Source organism: Lolium rigidum, chromosome 3, assembly GCF_022539505.1.
Source record: "Lolium rigidum isolate FL_2022 chromosome 3, APGP_CSIRO_Lrig_0.1, whole genome shotgun sequence".
NCBI lineage: Eukaryota > Viridiplantae > Streptophyta > Magnoliopsida > Poales > Poaceae > Lolium > Lolium rigidum.
The window spans coordinates 357,244,697-357,258,556 of record NC_061510.1 but is presented as its reverse complement, the minus strand read 5'-3'; the positions used below and the strand labels follow the sequence as shown (position 1 = coordinate 357,258,556).

The window sequence follows — 13,860 nt, the reverse complement described above, 5'->3', positions numbered from 1 at the left end:
AATCATCTTCCACACAATACGGTTAATCCTTTGTTACAGCAAGCCGGTGAGATTGACAACCTCACTCGTTTCGTTGGGGCAAAGTATTTTGGTTGTGTTGTGCAGGTTCCACGTTGGCGCCGGAATCCCCGGTGTTGCGCCGCACTACATCCCGCCGCCATCAACCTTCAACGTGCTTCTTGGCTCCTCCTGGTTCGATAAACCTTGGTTTCTTTCTGAGGGAAAACTTGCTGCTGTGCGCATCATACCTTCCTCTTGGGGTTGCCCAACGAACGTGTGAAATACACGCCATCAGCGTCTCGTCGAAGACCTTGATGCTCATGTCCCTGTCGCCGAAGTAGGAGAACAGGAGGATGAAGCCGGCTTCGAGGCTGTGGTGGCGCGCGAACTTCTCCCAGCCGATGTTGAGGTACATCTTGCCGCGCGCGTCGTAGATCGCGTCGACGATCCACCGGTAGTAGCCGCATGAAGCCTCCCGCAGATGCATCGTGCGCGGGCGGTCGTCGCCGGCGACGTACGCGGCGAAGGAGTCCGGCAGCCTCTGGATGTCGCGCGGGTCGCCCTTGAGGACGAGGACGAACTCGAACAGCACGTCCGGCTCCACGCCATCTCCGACGATGAAGACGACGGCGTGGGAGGCGACGGCGAGCGTTCAGCTCTGCCGCGGCCACGACAACGACCACGACCACGACCACGGTCGCGAGGTCGGCCTCCGCCTCTACCAGACATATCGTCGAGTCTTGTTGAGATGGTGGCGGCTAGGGTTTGGGAGAAAGGTGCTAGGGTTTGTGTGTGAGAGGGACGATGAGAGGCGACCCTTTTATAGGCCGGAGGGAGACGGAGGAGCGGTGGCGCTCATTAACGTCGGCACGCAGAGCTAGGCGCGACGGGACGCGTCGCTGCGCCTCTGCGGGAACTGCACCGTCGCTGCGGGAACTGCACCGTCGCTGCAAAGCCAATAACTTCCGTCGCGAGGTAGGCGGCGGTTAGGTTAAAATTTATCGTGCCGCCGACGGGTCGGCCCCGCCACTCCCCGCCCTCGCTTGTCGGTGTCCCGGCGTCCCGGAGCGTCCCCTGTGGGACGGGGACGGGCTCGGGGCGCCGGACACCGTATAGGGCCGCGCCGGACAAAAATAGGCTTTGGGGGACGCGGCTGCAACAGATTTTTGGTCCGACGCGCCCCAAATTGCTTTGGGGGACGCTTTGGAGGACGCGGCTGGACATGCTCTAAGCGTCCATTGTTTGGAGGACGTATTCCGTTTGTACTTCGTTTGTACTTGCGAGTTTGAAGGACGTCCCCTAAAGCGTCCCCTAAATAAAATTTTAAATATTTAAAATTTAAGCGAATTCTAAAGAGGCATAGAAAGAGTGACAAAGCTCAATCCAAAACATGAAAGCGGAATCACAACTGTCTCACGAAAGATATGCTCGCCTTCTTCCTTCCCGTCCTTAGTTTAGGAAAGTAGAAACATTTAAATTTGTTATATATTACATAGATTCGTACAAAATTCGATAAAATTTAAACTAAACCCTAATTTAGTAGTACTTACGACGGCCAGAGGCGTTGTAGTAATGGTGGAAGTTGTACATACCATCGTGTACGGCATCCTGCTGGCCGCGCTCGCCGGGCTCGTCCTTCACCGCGCGCTTGGTCCAGCCTCGCCGTCGTCGGTGAGGTCAACGAGTGGCTTCCCGGTGTCGCGGATGGACATGACGATCGCCGCGTCGAGGTCGCCCCTCCAGGCGTCCTTGTCGTTCAACGATGCCGCGAACACCGCGTGCAGCCCTGGGCAGTCCTCGGGGTCGTCGCTGCTCGCGATAAGACGTTGTTGCCGCTCGAACCGCCAGCAGCGCCGCATTCCCGGCTGCCTCGCCGTCCTGCTCCTCCTTCACCTCCGGCTTCGGGATGAGGAGGGCGTTGCCGGCATGCCTGTGCTGCTGCCAGCTAACGCTGCTGCCGCCGCGCCTCGGATTGACGGGCGGCATCGCGATCTCCGGCTCCTCCTTCACCTCGTGCTTAGGCACGGTGTAGGGCACGGAGCGGTGCAACGAAGAAGGCGCTGATCGCGCCGGCCCTGACGAAGAAGAGTTGGAGGACGTCCTCCTCGGCTGCCAGCGTGATGCGAGCGTATGGGATGGTGGCGGCGACGACAGCATCTCCAACCTGGGCGCGCTGTTCTGGATGCCATCGACGACATGATCCAGGGTGCGCCCGGGAACGCCCTAGAAGAGGAGGCGCCCCTCCCTATTCCAGGTGTTTTGCCGGACGATGAGGCCGGCGGTGCTGTTCATCTCTGCGTCGTGTTGCGCCTGGAAGTAGTCGACCCACCAGGAATCGTTGCCGGTGGCTGCCTAGGTTGGATCGGCATGCTCCTCGGCGGTGAGGCGAGACCGTCGGGCCTTACCACGTCCCTCCAGTGCTCCGTGCCCGGCGATGGCGGCGACGAGACGCATATGCCGTTGACGGCCATCCTCCACCCGCCGCTTCTTGGCAGGCGCATGTCCGGCGGAACGGGATATCCCGCGCGGTACAACGCCCACGCCTGCACCACGGTGAGGCTGCCGCGGACGAAGCCGTTCGCCGCGGCGGTCTTGCGGGACAACGACGACATTGACGAGGGAGGAGGAGATTTGGGAGCGGCGAGAGATTGGGATGGGAAAGGAAGCAGGGGCGCTCTTAATGTACAACGGCGGCAGGCCGGTAGCGGGGCGTTGGACGCACTAAACGTCGGCGAGGATGGCCACGCGGCCATGCACGACGAGACGCGTCCCTGCGTCGTCTGGGAAAGCTGGGACGCCACTAACATCGCATGACCAAAGGTAGGCGACGGGGTTTTAGGCTTCGGAACCGCTGACGCGTCGGACCCGCGTCTCCTGGCCCCGCATTTCGTTTTGTTCGGCGTGCCCAAAGCATCCCCTGTGTAGCGGGGAGAGGCTCGGGGCGCCGGACACCATATTAGACCGCGTCGGACGAAAAAGATCTTTGGAGCACGCGACTGAGAATGATTTTTTGTCCGACGCCCTAAATCTCTTTAGGGGACACTTTGGAGGATAGGGCTGAAGATGCTCTTAGGCAAGATTTTCACTAGGATGGTCGCAGGCTCGTTGCGTTTGGTTTTTCCCAAAATTAGCCTATTAAAATTTTAGCAACCTACATATTTAAGTTGAACTATTTCTTCCTTGCAAGTTTGTCAATATTAGCTAAAAAAATTAGAGTTGGTAGTGAAGCATCGGTAAGCCAACAAGTTAGCAACTAGCTCGCCTGCCCATTTCGGTTTAGGCGATGGGTCATAATTTTTATGGAGATGTTCCAAGTAATTTTTCTTGATAAAAACTAACTTCCTTCTTTCCAATCCTAACCATTGCAAGGAGAGGAAAAAGATCACCACTAACGAATAAGCAATCCCAAGTAGCATCTACCTTTTGGCATGCCATTTTTATGTATTTGTTGTAGTCTTTCTTCAAGCAAACATTATTACGATGATATATCATCGATCAAAACGTATAAGTAACTTGAGCAAAACATGGAACTAAAACAAGAAAAGAAGCCAAAAAATGACAATGTTTCCAGAGAGATCACCTCACATAGATAGTCTTTGATAAAAAAAAACCAAGGAGAATGGATCAAAATCCTTATTTACATCCAAGGTTACAACATGAACTCTTAAACCACTAGCTCCATGGGAAAGGTCCATGTTGACAAACGGAAATCGATTAAACCCTGTGGCGGGCTTATGGTACGAGATCTCATGTTGAACACCTCACCACTATCGACAAAATAAATGGCATCCTTTGCTATCTCTCCACCAGCTGGCATAGATTTGCAGAAAGGTTTGCTAACGAAAAGTGATTGACCACACAGACCATCCGACACGGGCATCCATGTGCCGGTATTTATATCCACCTCAAAGACCTTCACACTGCGAGTGTATCTAATAGCATAGTAGGGGAGTTGTAATTCTCGTCTCACCATGATCATCTTCCCACATGACTCCACAAAGTACCACAAGGTGGCAATTAGATCCCTGGGTTCCTCTTGCACTTCCTCATCATCGGTAAAGTGGATAGCTTGGAGAATCATGCCATCACCACTCTTATTCCTCGATTCATCTAGATCATCACCACTGATTTCATCATCAAGTTTGTTATCATTTTTGTCCTCCTCGTCATCGTTATCCTTGTCCTGGCTCTCCGCCTCATCACCGTCATCATCATCATCGGTCTTCTCCTGGGTCTCCTCATCACCATCATCAGTATCATCATCATCATCATTATCATCATCATCATCATCATCATAGTCATCATCATCATCGGTATCATCAATGATGCCCCAATCATCAGATTCATTATCAAGCCTAATGATACGCTTGACAATGGTAACCATAGGTACGCCATCATCATCAAAGGAGATATCTAGAGAGACGAGTCCAAGACCGTCCACATCGAGAGGCGTGTTGTTGTCAGCTCGGGTGACCCCATAGAGTTGGTCTCCAAGAAAGGCAACATCGATGATACGGACAAAAGGAGTTGTTCGTGGTTGAGGCGACCACAATCCCTTCCCTGGCCGGACCAACATGAGGGGGTAGTTCCAGTTGTTTGTCATGACGGCGATGACATCATCCGGTGTGGACCGCATGTGCACCTTGAAGACGCGGAATTCCTCGGTAACTCGGCCGATGACATCATCAAGCTCAGGGAGTGGCACAATTGCTCCAGAGGTGGTATTGCAGAGGAAATAAGTGTGGGTCTTGTCGTCCTGCGTGTAGTCGATGGCGATCCAGTCGTTGGTGGACCCGATGCACCTTACATTGTCGATGTCAACGGAGGGATCGGTTGAGGTGACAAAGAAGGGTTTGCCATCCCGGCAGACGATCCAGGGGAAAGTGTCCCGAGGAACATGCTCATGTTGCATGGCAGAGTGCCAAGAGCGGCACACCACCCGGAACCGAGCATGGTCGTCGGCGGCAAGTCTGGCCATGACCAGGCGGAGGATCTCTCGTGGGAGCTCAGACCACGGCGGCGCCATCAATCGATCGACTGTGGTAGCTGGTCGTACGTGCAATCGGAGGGTCGGAAAGAAATATGTAGATGTGATATACGAGCAGCGAGTATATATCGAGCGCAATCCAGGAGTTTCCGTGACCGAGTTTGTTCGTGTCCATACACGTGACGGGCAGAACAGGTTCTCTTACGTAGTCAAACGAGGTCGTACGTGTGTCCGCTTTTGTTACGTTTTCAAATACAAAATATTTTTATAGGGAATCAATCTGTGGTTAGATGGTTAGGATGGCAGTGACACCCTAGCCCACCAAAGTTTAAATCCCAGATTTAACACTTTGTTGTCTCATAAAGATGGAATATTCATCAGTGGGAGGTGATGTTCCCGTCGACAACGAGACGTCTGTGGTAACTTTGTCAATCTTAAGACCCACCGAATTAGTTCTTCAACGCAGTCTCTTGGAGGTGTTCATAGGGGTAGGGTGTGCGTGTGTGCGTTCATAGGTGTGAGTGTGTACTCGTATGTATGAGCATTTGTGTTTCGCAAAAAAAATAAAAAAAATATTTTTTTTGGGTAAATAAAAAATATATAAATCTGAAGTTATCCGGCTCTCCAGCGGTCCAGCCCAAGCAAGAAGAGGCCCACAATGGAGTTCAGCCCTACTAAAGCGGACCCGACGGGACGCGACCCTCACTGGACTCGAGTGCCTGCCTCTTCCTCCCTCTTCGTCACCCTCTCACCCGGCCGGACCAGCGGCCGCCGTTTCCGCCTCCTCCTCCCCCGATTCGCGCACGATGGAGCTGGAGCAGATCAAGAAGGTGGTGGGTGGAGCCGTGACTGCGGCGACGGTTGGCACCCATGCCTACAAGATCTACAAAAGAGGAATGAAACTGATGGGGCCAATCGAATGCCCGTGGTGCTACAAGAACATCCCGCGGGACATCTTCGAAGCTCATCTGCTGCAGCACAAGGGCGACCACGATGTCCGCCAGGTGAAAAGGGCTGTTGCTGGAGGGATGGAAGCTGCCAAGGTGTACAAGAAGCAGGAGCAGGAGGCTGCCAAGGCGTACAAAAAGCAGGAGCAGGAGGCACGGCAGCAGGCGAAGCGAGCGCGGGAGCAGGGACGGAGGTCAGGGACACGCCACAGGGAATGAAGGTGAACACTCTCTTCCAGGGTTTCCGACTGTGTGTTGCTCGAATAAAAAAATCCACTTTTTTTCTTTCTCGTGGCTTAAAACTGTCAGATCTAGATGTTGCTTCGGGTTTTGGGTCCTGGTTCTTGGGAATTGTCAGCAGCATCCTACTCCGTACTAACACCCATCTTGTTTAGGTGACCAAGGGGACGTAATGCCCACTAATAACTAAACAACACACGTGTGTCTCTACTTGAGTATTAAGCACACCACAAACTCTGGAGCAATATCATCTTAGGAGCCTCATGCTCTTCCTTTCTAGCTTTCTTCTATTGTTACAAAAAGAGTGTTACAAGATTTGCATTAAAAAAAATGCTGCATGATATACATCTGAGTTTCCTTCTGAAATAGGCATTTAGTAGTCAAAGGTTCTCTAGGAAAGTGGACTTACATTCTCATTACACATTCTTGGAGAGATCTTGCATTCGGAGCAGTGAATTTAACATCACATGGCACTTCTCTAACGTAATATTATAGCAGATCCAAATCATACCTGGTTGAAATTTAGAATCAAAATGTTTTTATTTAACAAAGCCATACAGCCTGATAATCTTCCGCGAACTGACAATTCACAAGATCTCTGCATTGCTGTCGAGTGATTCTAATGCGAGGTCTGCATTGCTGTTGAGTGATTCTAATGTGAGGATGATTGTTTCTACTTGTGCTTCAGTACAGCCCGCAAGCATGTGCTCTTTTTTTATCACTACCATAGTTCCACATGACCGAAAATGTCCTCTTCATTTCGGTCAGGTGAAGAGAGTTTTGGGGTTATCTTGTTTGCCCATTTTTTCTCAAGCCTGTAGACATTATATCCCTTCAAAGAGTTAACAGCAAAATAGGTGACGACGCTTATGCATGTCAGCCAAAATGACACTGGTCACCCTTGCAAAAGAAAAGCCAAAAAATCACCATGATGCTTCATTGAAAATCACTAGGGAAGAGTAATTATGCTGTATATCTTACGTCCCTGGTAAAAAAGTATAGAATTTACTTATAGTGGATATTCCTATGTATCAAATTAGACAAACATAATAATCAAGGTCTAGGGATGTCTCTTACTGTCACTTGCATTTGCATATTATTTTGGTGCTAGCTAAGTGCCCGTGCGCTTGCAATGGGTCAATAATTGATATGTACGCGCCTATTAATGATTAGTTTTTATTTCATGTTTGTTTAAGAGTGTTAAGATTAATTTGTACCCATGTCTGCTCTTTTTTCCTTACCAAGAGTAAGTACCAACTAATTTATTTTTGTTAACCTTTTCTAAAATAGTTTACTCCTTTAGTAGTTCGGACAGTGCGACCTAATAATAGATTAAGGAACTAGCATCTAAATAATATCTTAAGCAACACCTCTCGTCAGTTCAATCTTCTTCAGGGTCTAACACTAACAAAAACAATATATATAGTTACCAAAAAACAATCTTCTTCAGGGTCTAAATAATATCTTAAGTTTCAGAAGTTTTTTGACAATTCTACAACAAAAATACCACAATTTAGAATAAGGAACCAGAGGGTACCTCCTACAAAGCGGATAACAAGAGGGGTGATCTACGCGAAGGCGGAAGGAGCACTGACTCCAGCCCTGGTGCTCCAGCTTGAGCCATAGCCGGATTGAGATCAATCCCTGCATCGGCCATGTTGTGCCCCAGATCTGGAGCAGTTGCGAGATGAACGTTTTTTTCTTCTTTTCCACAGAACAGAACAGCGAAACGATACGTTTCACTTGGCGGTGGCAAAGCCTGTAACTTTAGCAAGCGGTTTTTTTATGTGCGACGATCGATGTGGTTCAACCGGTTTTTTGACGCGGGATCGCTATATCGTGTTGGTTTTCCAGTTTTTTGGTGCGGATCGCTATATCACGCTGGTTTTCGGGTTTTTTGGCGAGTGATAGCTTCCGGCTTTTTGAGGCATGAAGCTTGGATTTTGGATGTACCAAACGGGTTTTCTACCTACTGACACCACCGATTGCAATTTAATAGTAAAAATATGTATTAGAAGCTGTTTAAGCACATCCCAATTTAACATATTATTAACTGTTGCTTCTAAATAGGGGATAGCTTATGCGTGTATTGGTTAACCTAAAAGTGGAAGCATTAAGCTGATAATGCCTGAGTTTAGCATGAAACTAGTGTATGTCCTTCACAGTTGATATTGTATTTGTTTCAGCCTTGTGAATTTGCAGGCTGAAATAAATGGAATGTTATAGAGTAAAATGCGGACAGGTGTGAGAGACGAGGTAGAAATGTCAATTATAACTTGACAAAAATGATTATTGGGCATAGTGTGAATAGCATAATTTGTTTGTTTTGTTTCATCGCCTAGGTACCTTGTCTACTTAGGATTTTTGTTTTGTTTCACTGCCGAAGTAACTTGTCCATCTAGGACCCCTCTCAGATTGGTGTTTATATTGTTAACATGCCGAGTTGCTGACGTGCCTAGCCACTCTGGGATTTTTCGTTGTCACTACCATAGTTCCACATGAGCAAAAACAGATTCTATCCTCTTCATTTTGGTCAGGTGAAAAGAGTTTGGGGGTATTTTATTTGCCCAATTTTTCTCATGTATGTAAACATGATAACCCTTCCAAGAGTTACCAACCAAATACATGATGACGCTTATACATGTAAACCAAAGATGATGACACTGTTCACCATCACAAAAAAACAAAAAACAAAACTCACCATTAATCTTCATGAAGCATGACAACAGATGAGTAGTTATGTGTCTTACTTTCCCCGTAAAACTATATATATGTTTTACTAAATTATATATCTTAGTTGTGCATAATTTCGTATCAAAACTGTTATCTATTCTACTTAATTATATATCATAGTTTCCAGCTATTATATGTTCTACTTAATTACATGTCTTTTTATGCATAATTTTGTGTTAACAAGGATACTTGTATAACAAAATCCTGAATATGACACCAGAGTTTCCTACTGAAACAGGCATTTAGTAATCAAAGATTTTCTAGGAAATAGAACTTACGTTTTCATTATACACGTTCTTGCACAACTCTTGCATCTGGAACACTGAATTTAGCATCACCTGACACCTCTCCAGCATAATGCTAGATCAGATCCAAATCATTAGAATTGAAGTGTTCTATTTAACAATGTTGCTACAACCTGACCATCTTCCCCCAACTAACAATTTACAAGATATGCATTGTTGTTGAGTGATTCTAATGGGAGGATGATTGTTTGTACTTTTGCTTCAGCGTAGCCTGCGAGCATTTACTCCTATTTTGAGTTTAGATATGTACCTTTTCCGATTTCCGCCTATTTTCTTCTTTCCATGGATCTGTGCTTGAATCATCACAAGTTTTGATAGAAAATAGTTATCACCATTGAGAGCAGATACAGAATACAAAAACTTATGTCTTCATGCAAAACTATACTATGTTATGTTTTGCCAATACTTTGAGGCCGTAGTGTATTGACCAAATTATGTTGCTTATCTTTGCAGGAATTGTTCGAGCAGAGTTCAGAGGGTAGAGGGAAGCTGGAGCAGCTGTGATTTTGTCGTTATCAGTTGAACTGCATTAAGTACTACCTTTTATTTGTGCCCTGATGGTAGCTTATAGCTGCTGGTAACATCCTAAATTTGAGAGTACTATATCCATATCGCGTACTAATCTAATGGTGTTCTCTACCTGATATTCGCCTTGGTGGCCAGAGAGGCATGGTCCGTGGATTCAAATATATTAAGTTAAAAGCTGGCACTTCTGAAAACTCATGTGTCTTTAAATGTTAGTGTTTGTTGTTATATCTTGTGTTTGTGCTATATTATTGAACTTTCCCACATGGCTCTTTCAGTTAGCTCTGGTATGTCCTTGCTATGGCTATTCCGGCTAGCTATGCTCTGTACTTGCTACGGCAGTGGCACTTCCACTGCCACTTCTTGAGCATCCAGGGTGGGAGTAATCATTGGACCGTCTTGTTCTTAAGAGGACCAAACTTGCCAGTTGCCACTATATTTATCTAGAGTTACTTATTTAAAGAGTGGATGTATTTGCAAACCAAACAACAGGAAGTGTAACTCATGCTGACATGCCCTTTCTGTATGTATGTAGGCAGTACAAGTATGCTATTCGTGCGTCACCACTAAAAATAAAATCTAATCATGCAGTTATATATATCTATTGTGCGCGTGTTCAGATTATATGTTTATCACGACCTATTTTTCTAGATGATCGAGATCCTGAACGGATGGTTTTGAACCGTGCTAAACAATAAGAACGAATATTTACACAGTACAATAGAAAATTGCCCACCACCTTATTGTTTAGAGTTCACTGATCATAGTGCTGTATCGCTATATACAGTTCACTGGCCAATATTTCACCAGTATTCTAACATGTCTAACGGCCATTTTTGCATCAAAATGTACTCTTGTTTAGAAAAAAAGGAAATGGCAGCTAATCAATTTGTGACAATATATTGTTTCTCTCTTTTTGGACTCAGCCGGGAAGGATCCATCTAAACCAATTAGCAAACTTTTGCTTTAATATTATGGGACACCTTTCAAGTGTACCAAAAAGTCTTTTGTTAGTAAAGAATGTTTTTTCAGGGTGAGGTTTAGAACGGCTACAACATGTAGATGAAAAAAAGCACACGAGCAATGAGGCTAAATTAGCCAGCATGTCTATATCAATTCGCAGTATTCTTTATATCTGTTTTTCATTTTAAGTAGTAGCAAAGACACCTGTGCTACGCCGCGGAACCAACAAAAGAAGGCGTAGTTCTAAGAAGATTGTAAGACAGGCATGAAAACTCTGCAGATAACCAACAAAACAAGGTCTAAACATTCTAGAACGAAAAAAAAAGCAAGACGGATATTGAAACCGTACCGTTAATAGCTTCACATCGATATTTCCCTATCTGGTGGCAATGTAACTTGTAAGGAAGAGCCAGATCCATCCGAGTGCGCACAATCACGCATCGCCCATGAGCAGGGTGGCCGTCATGAATCTACAAGATGGTAAAATAAACTACTCCTCCGTTCCATTCTATATTACTTGTTGCTTATTTAGTAGGTTTGTACTACATCAGCGGCAAGTAATACGGAATGAAGGAAGTATCAAATAAGCCAGAGTACAGGTCAGAGCTAGATCGGAGAGAAAAAAACTTAAAACAATGGAGTATATTAGAAATCAAGGTTAAACTTTCATGTGATAGTGGTACTCATCTATTTTCTGCGGTTCAAAAACTATAGTAGTAGTAGTAGTGCTCATCTGAGTCGCCCCTCATGGTCATCTACAGCATCGGTTGATTAGAAGAGGTATTATGTATCATGGATCTACGCTTATAACGTGGTCGTTCCCGCAACCGGCTGGGAATCCGTCCCGGTAGTATGAGCATTTGGGGAGGAGGAAGAAGAAGCAGATCTAGGAGGGGGCATGGCACAAAAACCTTTGCTAAATCAGATGCCAAGGAAATAGGGAATCAGCTAGCGACTTAGTATGGAATGAGATGCAGTATATGGCCAGTTGGTCACAGGATAATAAGAGAAATCGCCATCATAAGTGGTACTAATATACATGTAGATCCCTGCGGGAAAAAAAAAGCATACAGAAGCAGGTTCTTCGTAGAACCAGATGAACAAACAATGGACCTCTCAGCTGCCCAGAGATATATTATATCTACGTACGTGCAAAAAAAGGAGACTGAGAGATCCACCGGCCTTACCTAGATGAGCTGGGGCGGCTCAGCTCAGTTTAGCTCAGGGTGAGGAACAAGATAAGGAGGAAAAAAGAAGGCAAAGAGGAAAGAGGAGCAAGCTACCGATTTCCATTTTGAAGCAAGCTAGAACAAGCTAACCTGCAGATCCCATCGATCTGACGGAGTGTACAGAGCACGTATTTGGGTGAAAAGTAAATACGCTCTACTTGTGGTACTACTGAGATCTGAGCGGCAGGCAGACAGCACGCACCTTGATTTGCAGCTTTCACAAAAAGCCACGACTCTTGAAGCAGGATGTCCAATTGATTGAGTGGATCTTTCTGACAACAGATAGAGCTAGCTAGGCATAGACATCCATCCACCGTTGCCGGAACAGCTCCCATAGGCTCACGGGCAGCACTTGGTCAGTAGAGGAAAACCAAACCGGAGAAGGGGCGAGAGAGAGAAGGGGATGAGGGAGAGGTCTGCGCTGGATTTTTTTAAGAGCAACTCTACGCTGGATTTCTTTTTTCCAAACACACTACGAGCACACGTTCATATATACATACATATCTGAAAAACCGAGTCCAACAAACGGATCCAACAGATACTGAAATTGACAAAATTACCACAGGAGCCTCGCTGTCGATGGAGACATCGCCTCTCACTCAAGAAGATTTCGCTTTTTAATAAAACACCAAAATATCAAATCTGTAATTTGAATTCTGGTAAGCTAGAGGTGTCAGTGCCCTCCTAACCATCCAACCACAAATAGGTTCTCAACTCTGCGCTAAATTTCATTCGTCTTCTTTCAGAAACTCCAACTTCTGAGTCTTCAAAAAATCTGCCAGGAATTATATAGCTAGATATATAGGTCAAGATTATATGCTAGAAGGTTCATTTAAAATGTGTTGTATTTTGAAAAATACAAAACAACAATATTCTGACTAATAAAGAAAGTCATTGTACGAACCGTCGCTTAATTAAGATATACTACTAATAACTAACAATATGTGCCTGCGCGTTGCTTGTTGAATAAATCTTATGCACATTGTCAAGTAGAAGTAGTTTTACAGTTTCAGAATAATGGTAGCTAGCTAGCGTTGAGGGTACGTAGGAGTAATAAGCGCTTTCACAATGGGTCTATTTTAGTGTCCGCGCGTCCTCTCCTTTTTCCACCCGCTTAAATCATCGGTAACCGCCGGCACAATACTTTGACTGTGTTGAACTCTGGCTCGCTTGCCTTTTTGCCGCCGGTGGTTCGCGCCTATTCCAGAATGCGGTGGCCACTCACCCCTTCGCCATGCGTAGAAGGTGTTCGATTGTTTGTCTGGTAGGTGCCACCCATCGTTGTTCGCCCCATTGCCACCACAGATTTCTAACTATTTGAGTTACCTCATAGACATGGATAGCGACAACGAGATGATCCAACAAATGCTTGCGATCATCGCTTGCCTCCAAAAAATGCTTGATAAAGAGGAGAAGAATAAGAGACCATGTCGTGGAGGATCAATGCCGGAAAGAAAAAAGTCGAAGCCCTATCAGAGGTTGGAGGGTCAAACTATGTTGTAGAATGACTACTTCTCCGACAATGCAACACAAACCGATAATTTTCGGCGCTGCTATAGGATGAGCAAAGATTTGTTCATGGATATCCTTCATGGCGCGAGAGAGTTCGACCCCCTACTTCAGGTTGAAGCATGACGCCGTTGGCACATCTGGCTTCTCATCGATCCACAAATGCACTACCGCTATGAGGATGCTTGCATATGGAGCATGATAGCTCGAAATTTAGCACTATTTTACTGAGATTTTTAAGTATATTATTACTCATATTGTCACTCATTTCATGTCCCAGCTAGATACACTTGTGCCTATTTTGCAACTTCGAGTTCTTGTTTATTTTCGTATGAGCTTAGCATATTTAGTAGTTTTAGTAGGATTTTATTATGTTTCCCTTATCTTTAACATGTATTCAGGTGTTATTGGAGATCCTGGAC

At 45.9% G+C, this 13,860-nt stretch overlaps 2 long non-coding RNA genes across 4 annotated transcripts; one reads left to right on the top strand and one right to left on the bottom strand.

The window, feature by feature from the left end:
• Positions 1–6,072: 6,072 nt before the first annotated feature.
• Positions 6,073–9,851, top strand: LOC124704116. The gene is made up of 2 exons (XR_007003475.1): positions 6,073–6,155; positions 9,666–9,851. It is a non-coding gene; the product is annotated as an uncharacterized LOC124704116 (long non-coding RNA).
• Positions 6,468–12,369, bottom strand: LOC124704115. Of its 3 annotated transcripts, XR_007003474.1 has the most exons (3): positions 12,132–12,369; positions 11,050–11,586; positions 6,468–9,500 (listed from the first exon to the last, which is right to left on the bottom strand). It is a non-coding gene; the product is annotated as an uncharacterized LOC124704115 (long non-coding RNA). The 3 variants fall into 3 exon arrangements; XR_007003473.1 differs by lacking the exon at positions 12,132–12,369 and having other exon boundaries at positions 11,050–12,121; XR_007003472.1 differs by lacking the exon at positions 12,132–12,369 and having other exon boundaries at positions 6,468–7,074; positions 11,050–12,121.
• Between the last annotated feature and the right edge of the window lie 1,491 nt (positions 12,370–13,860).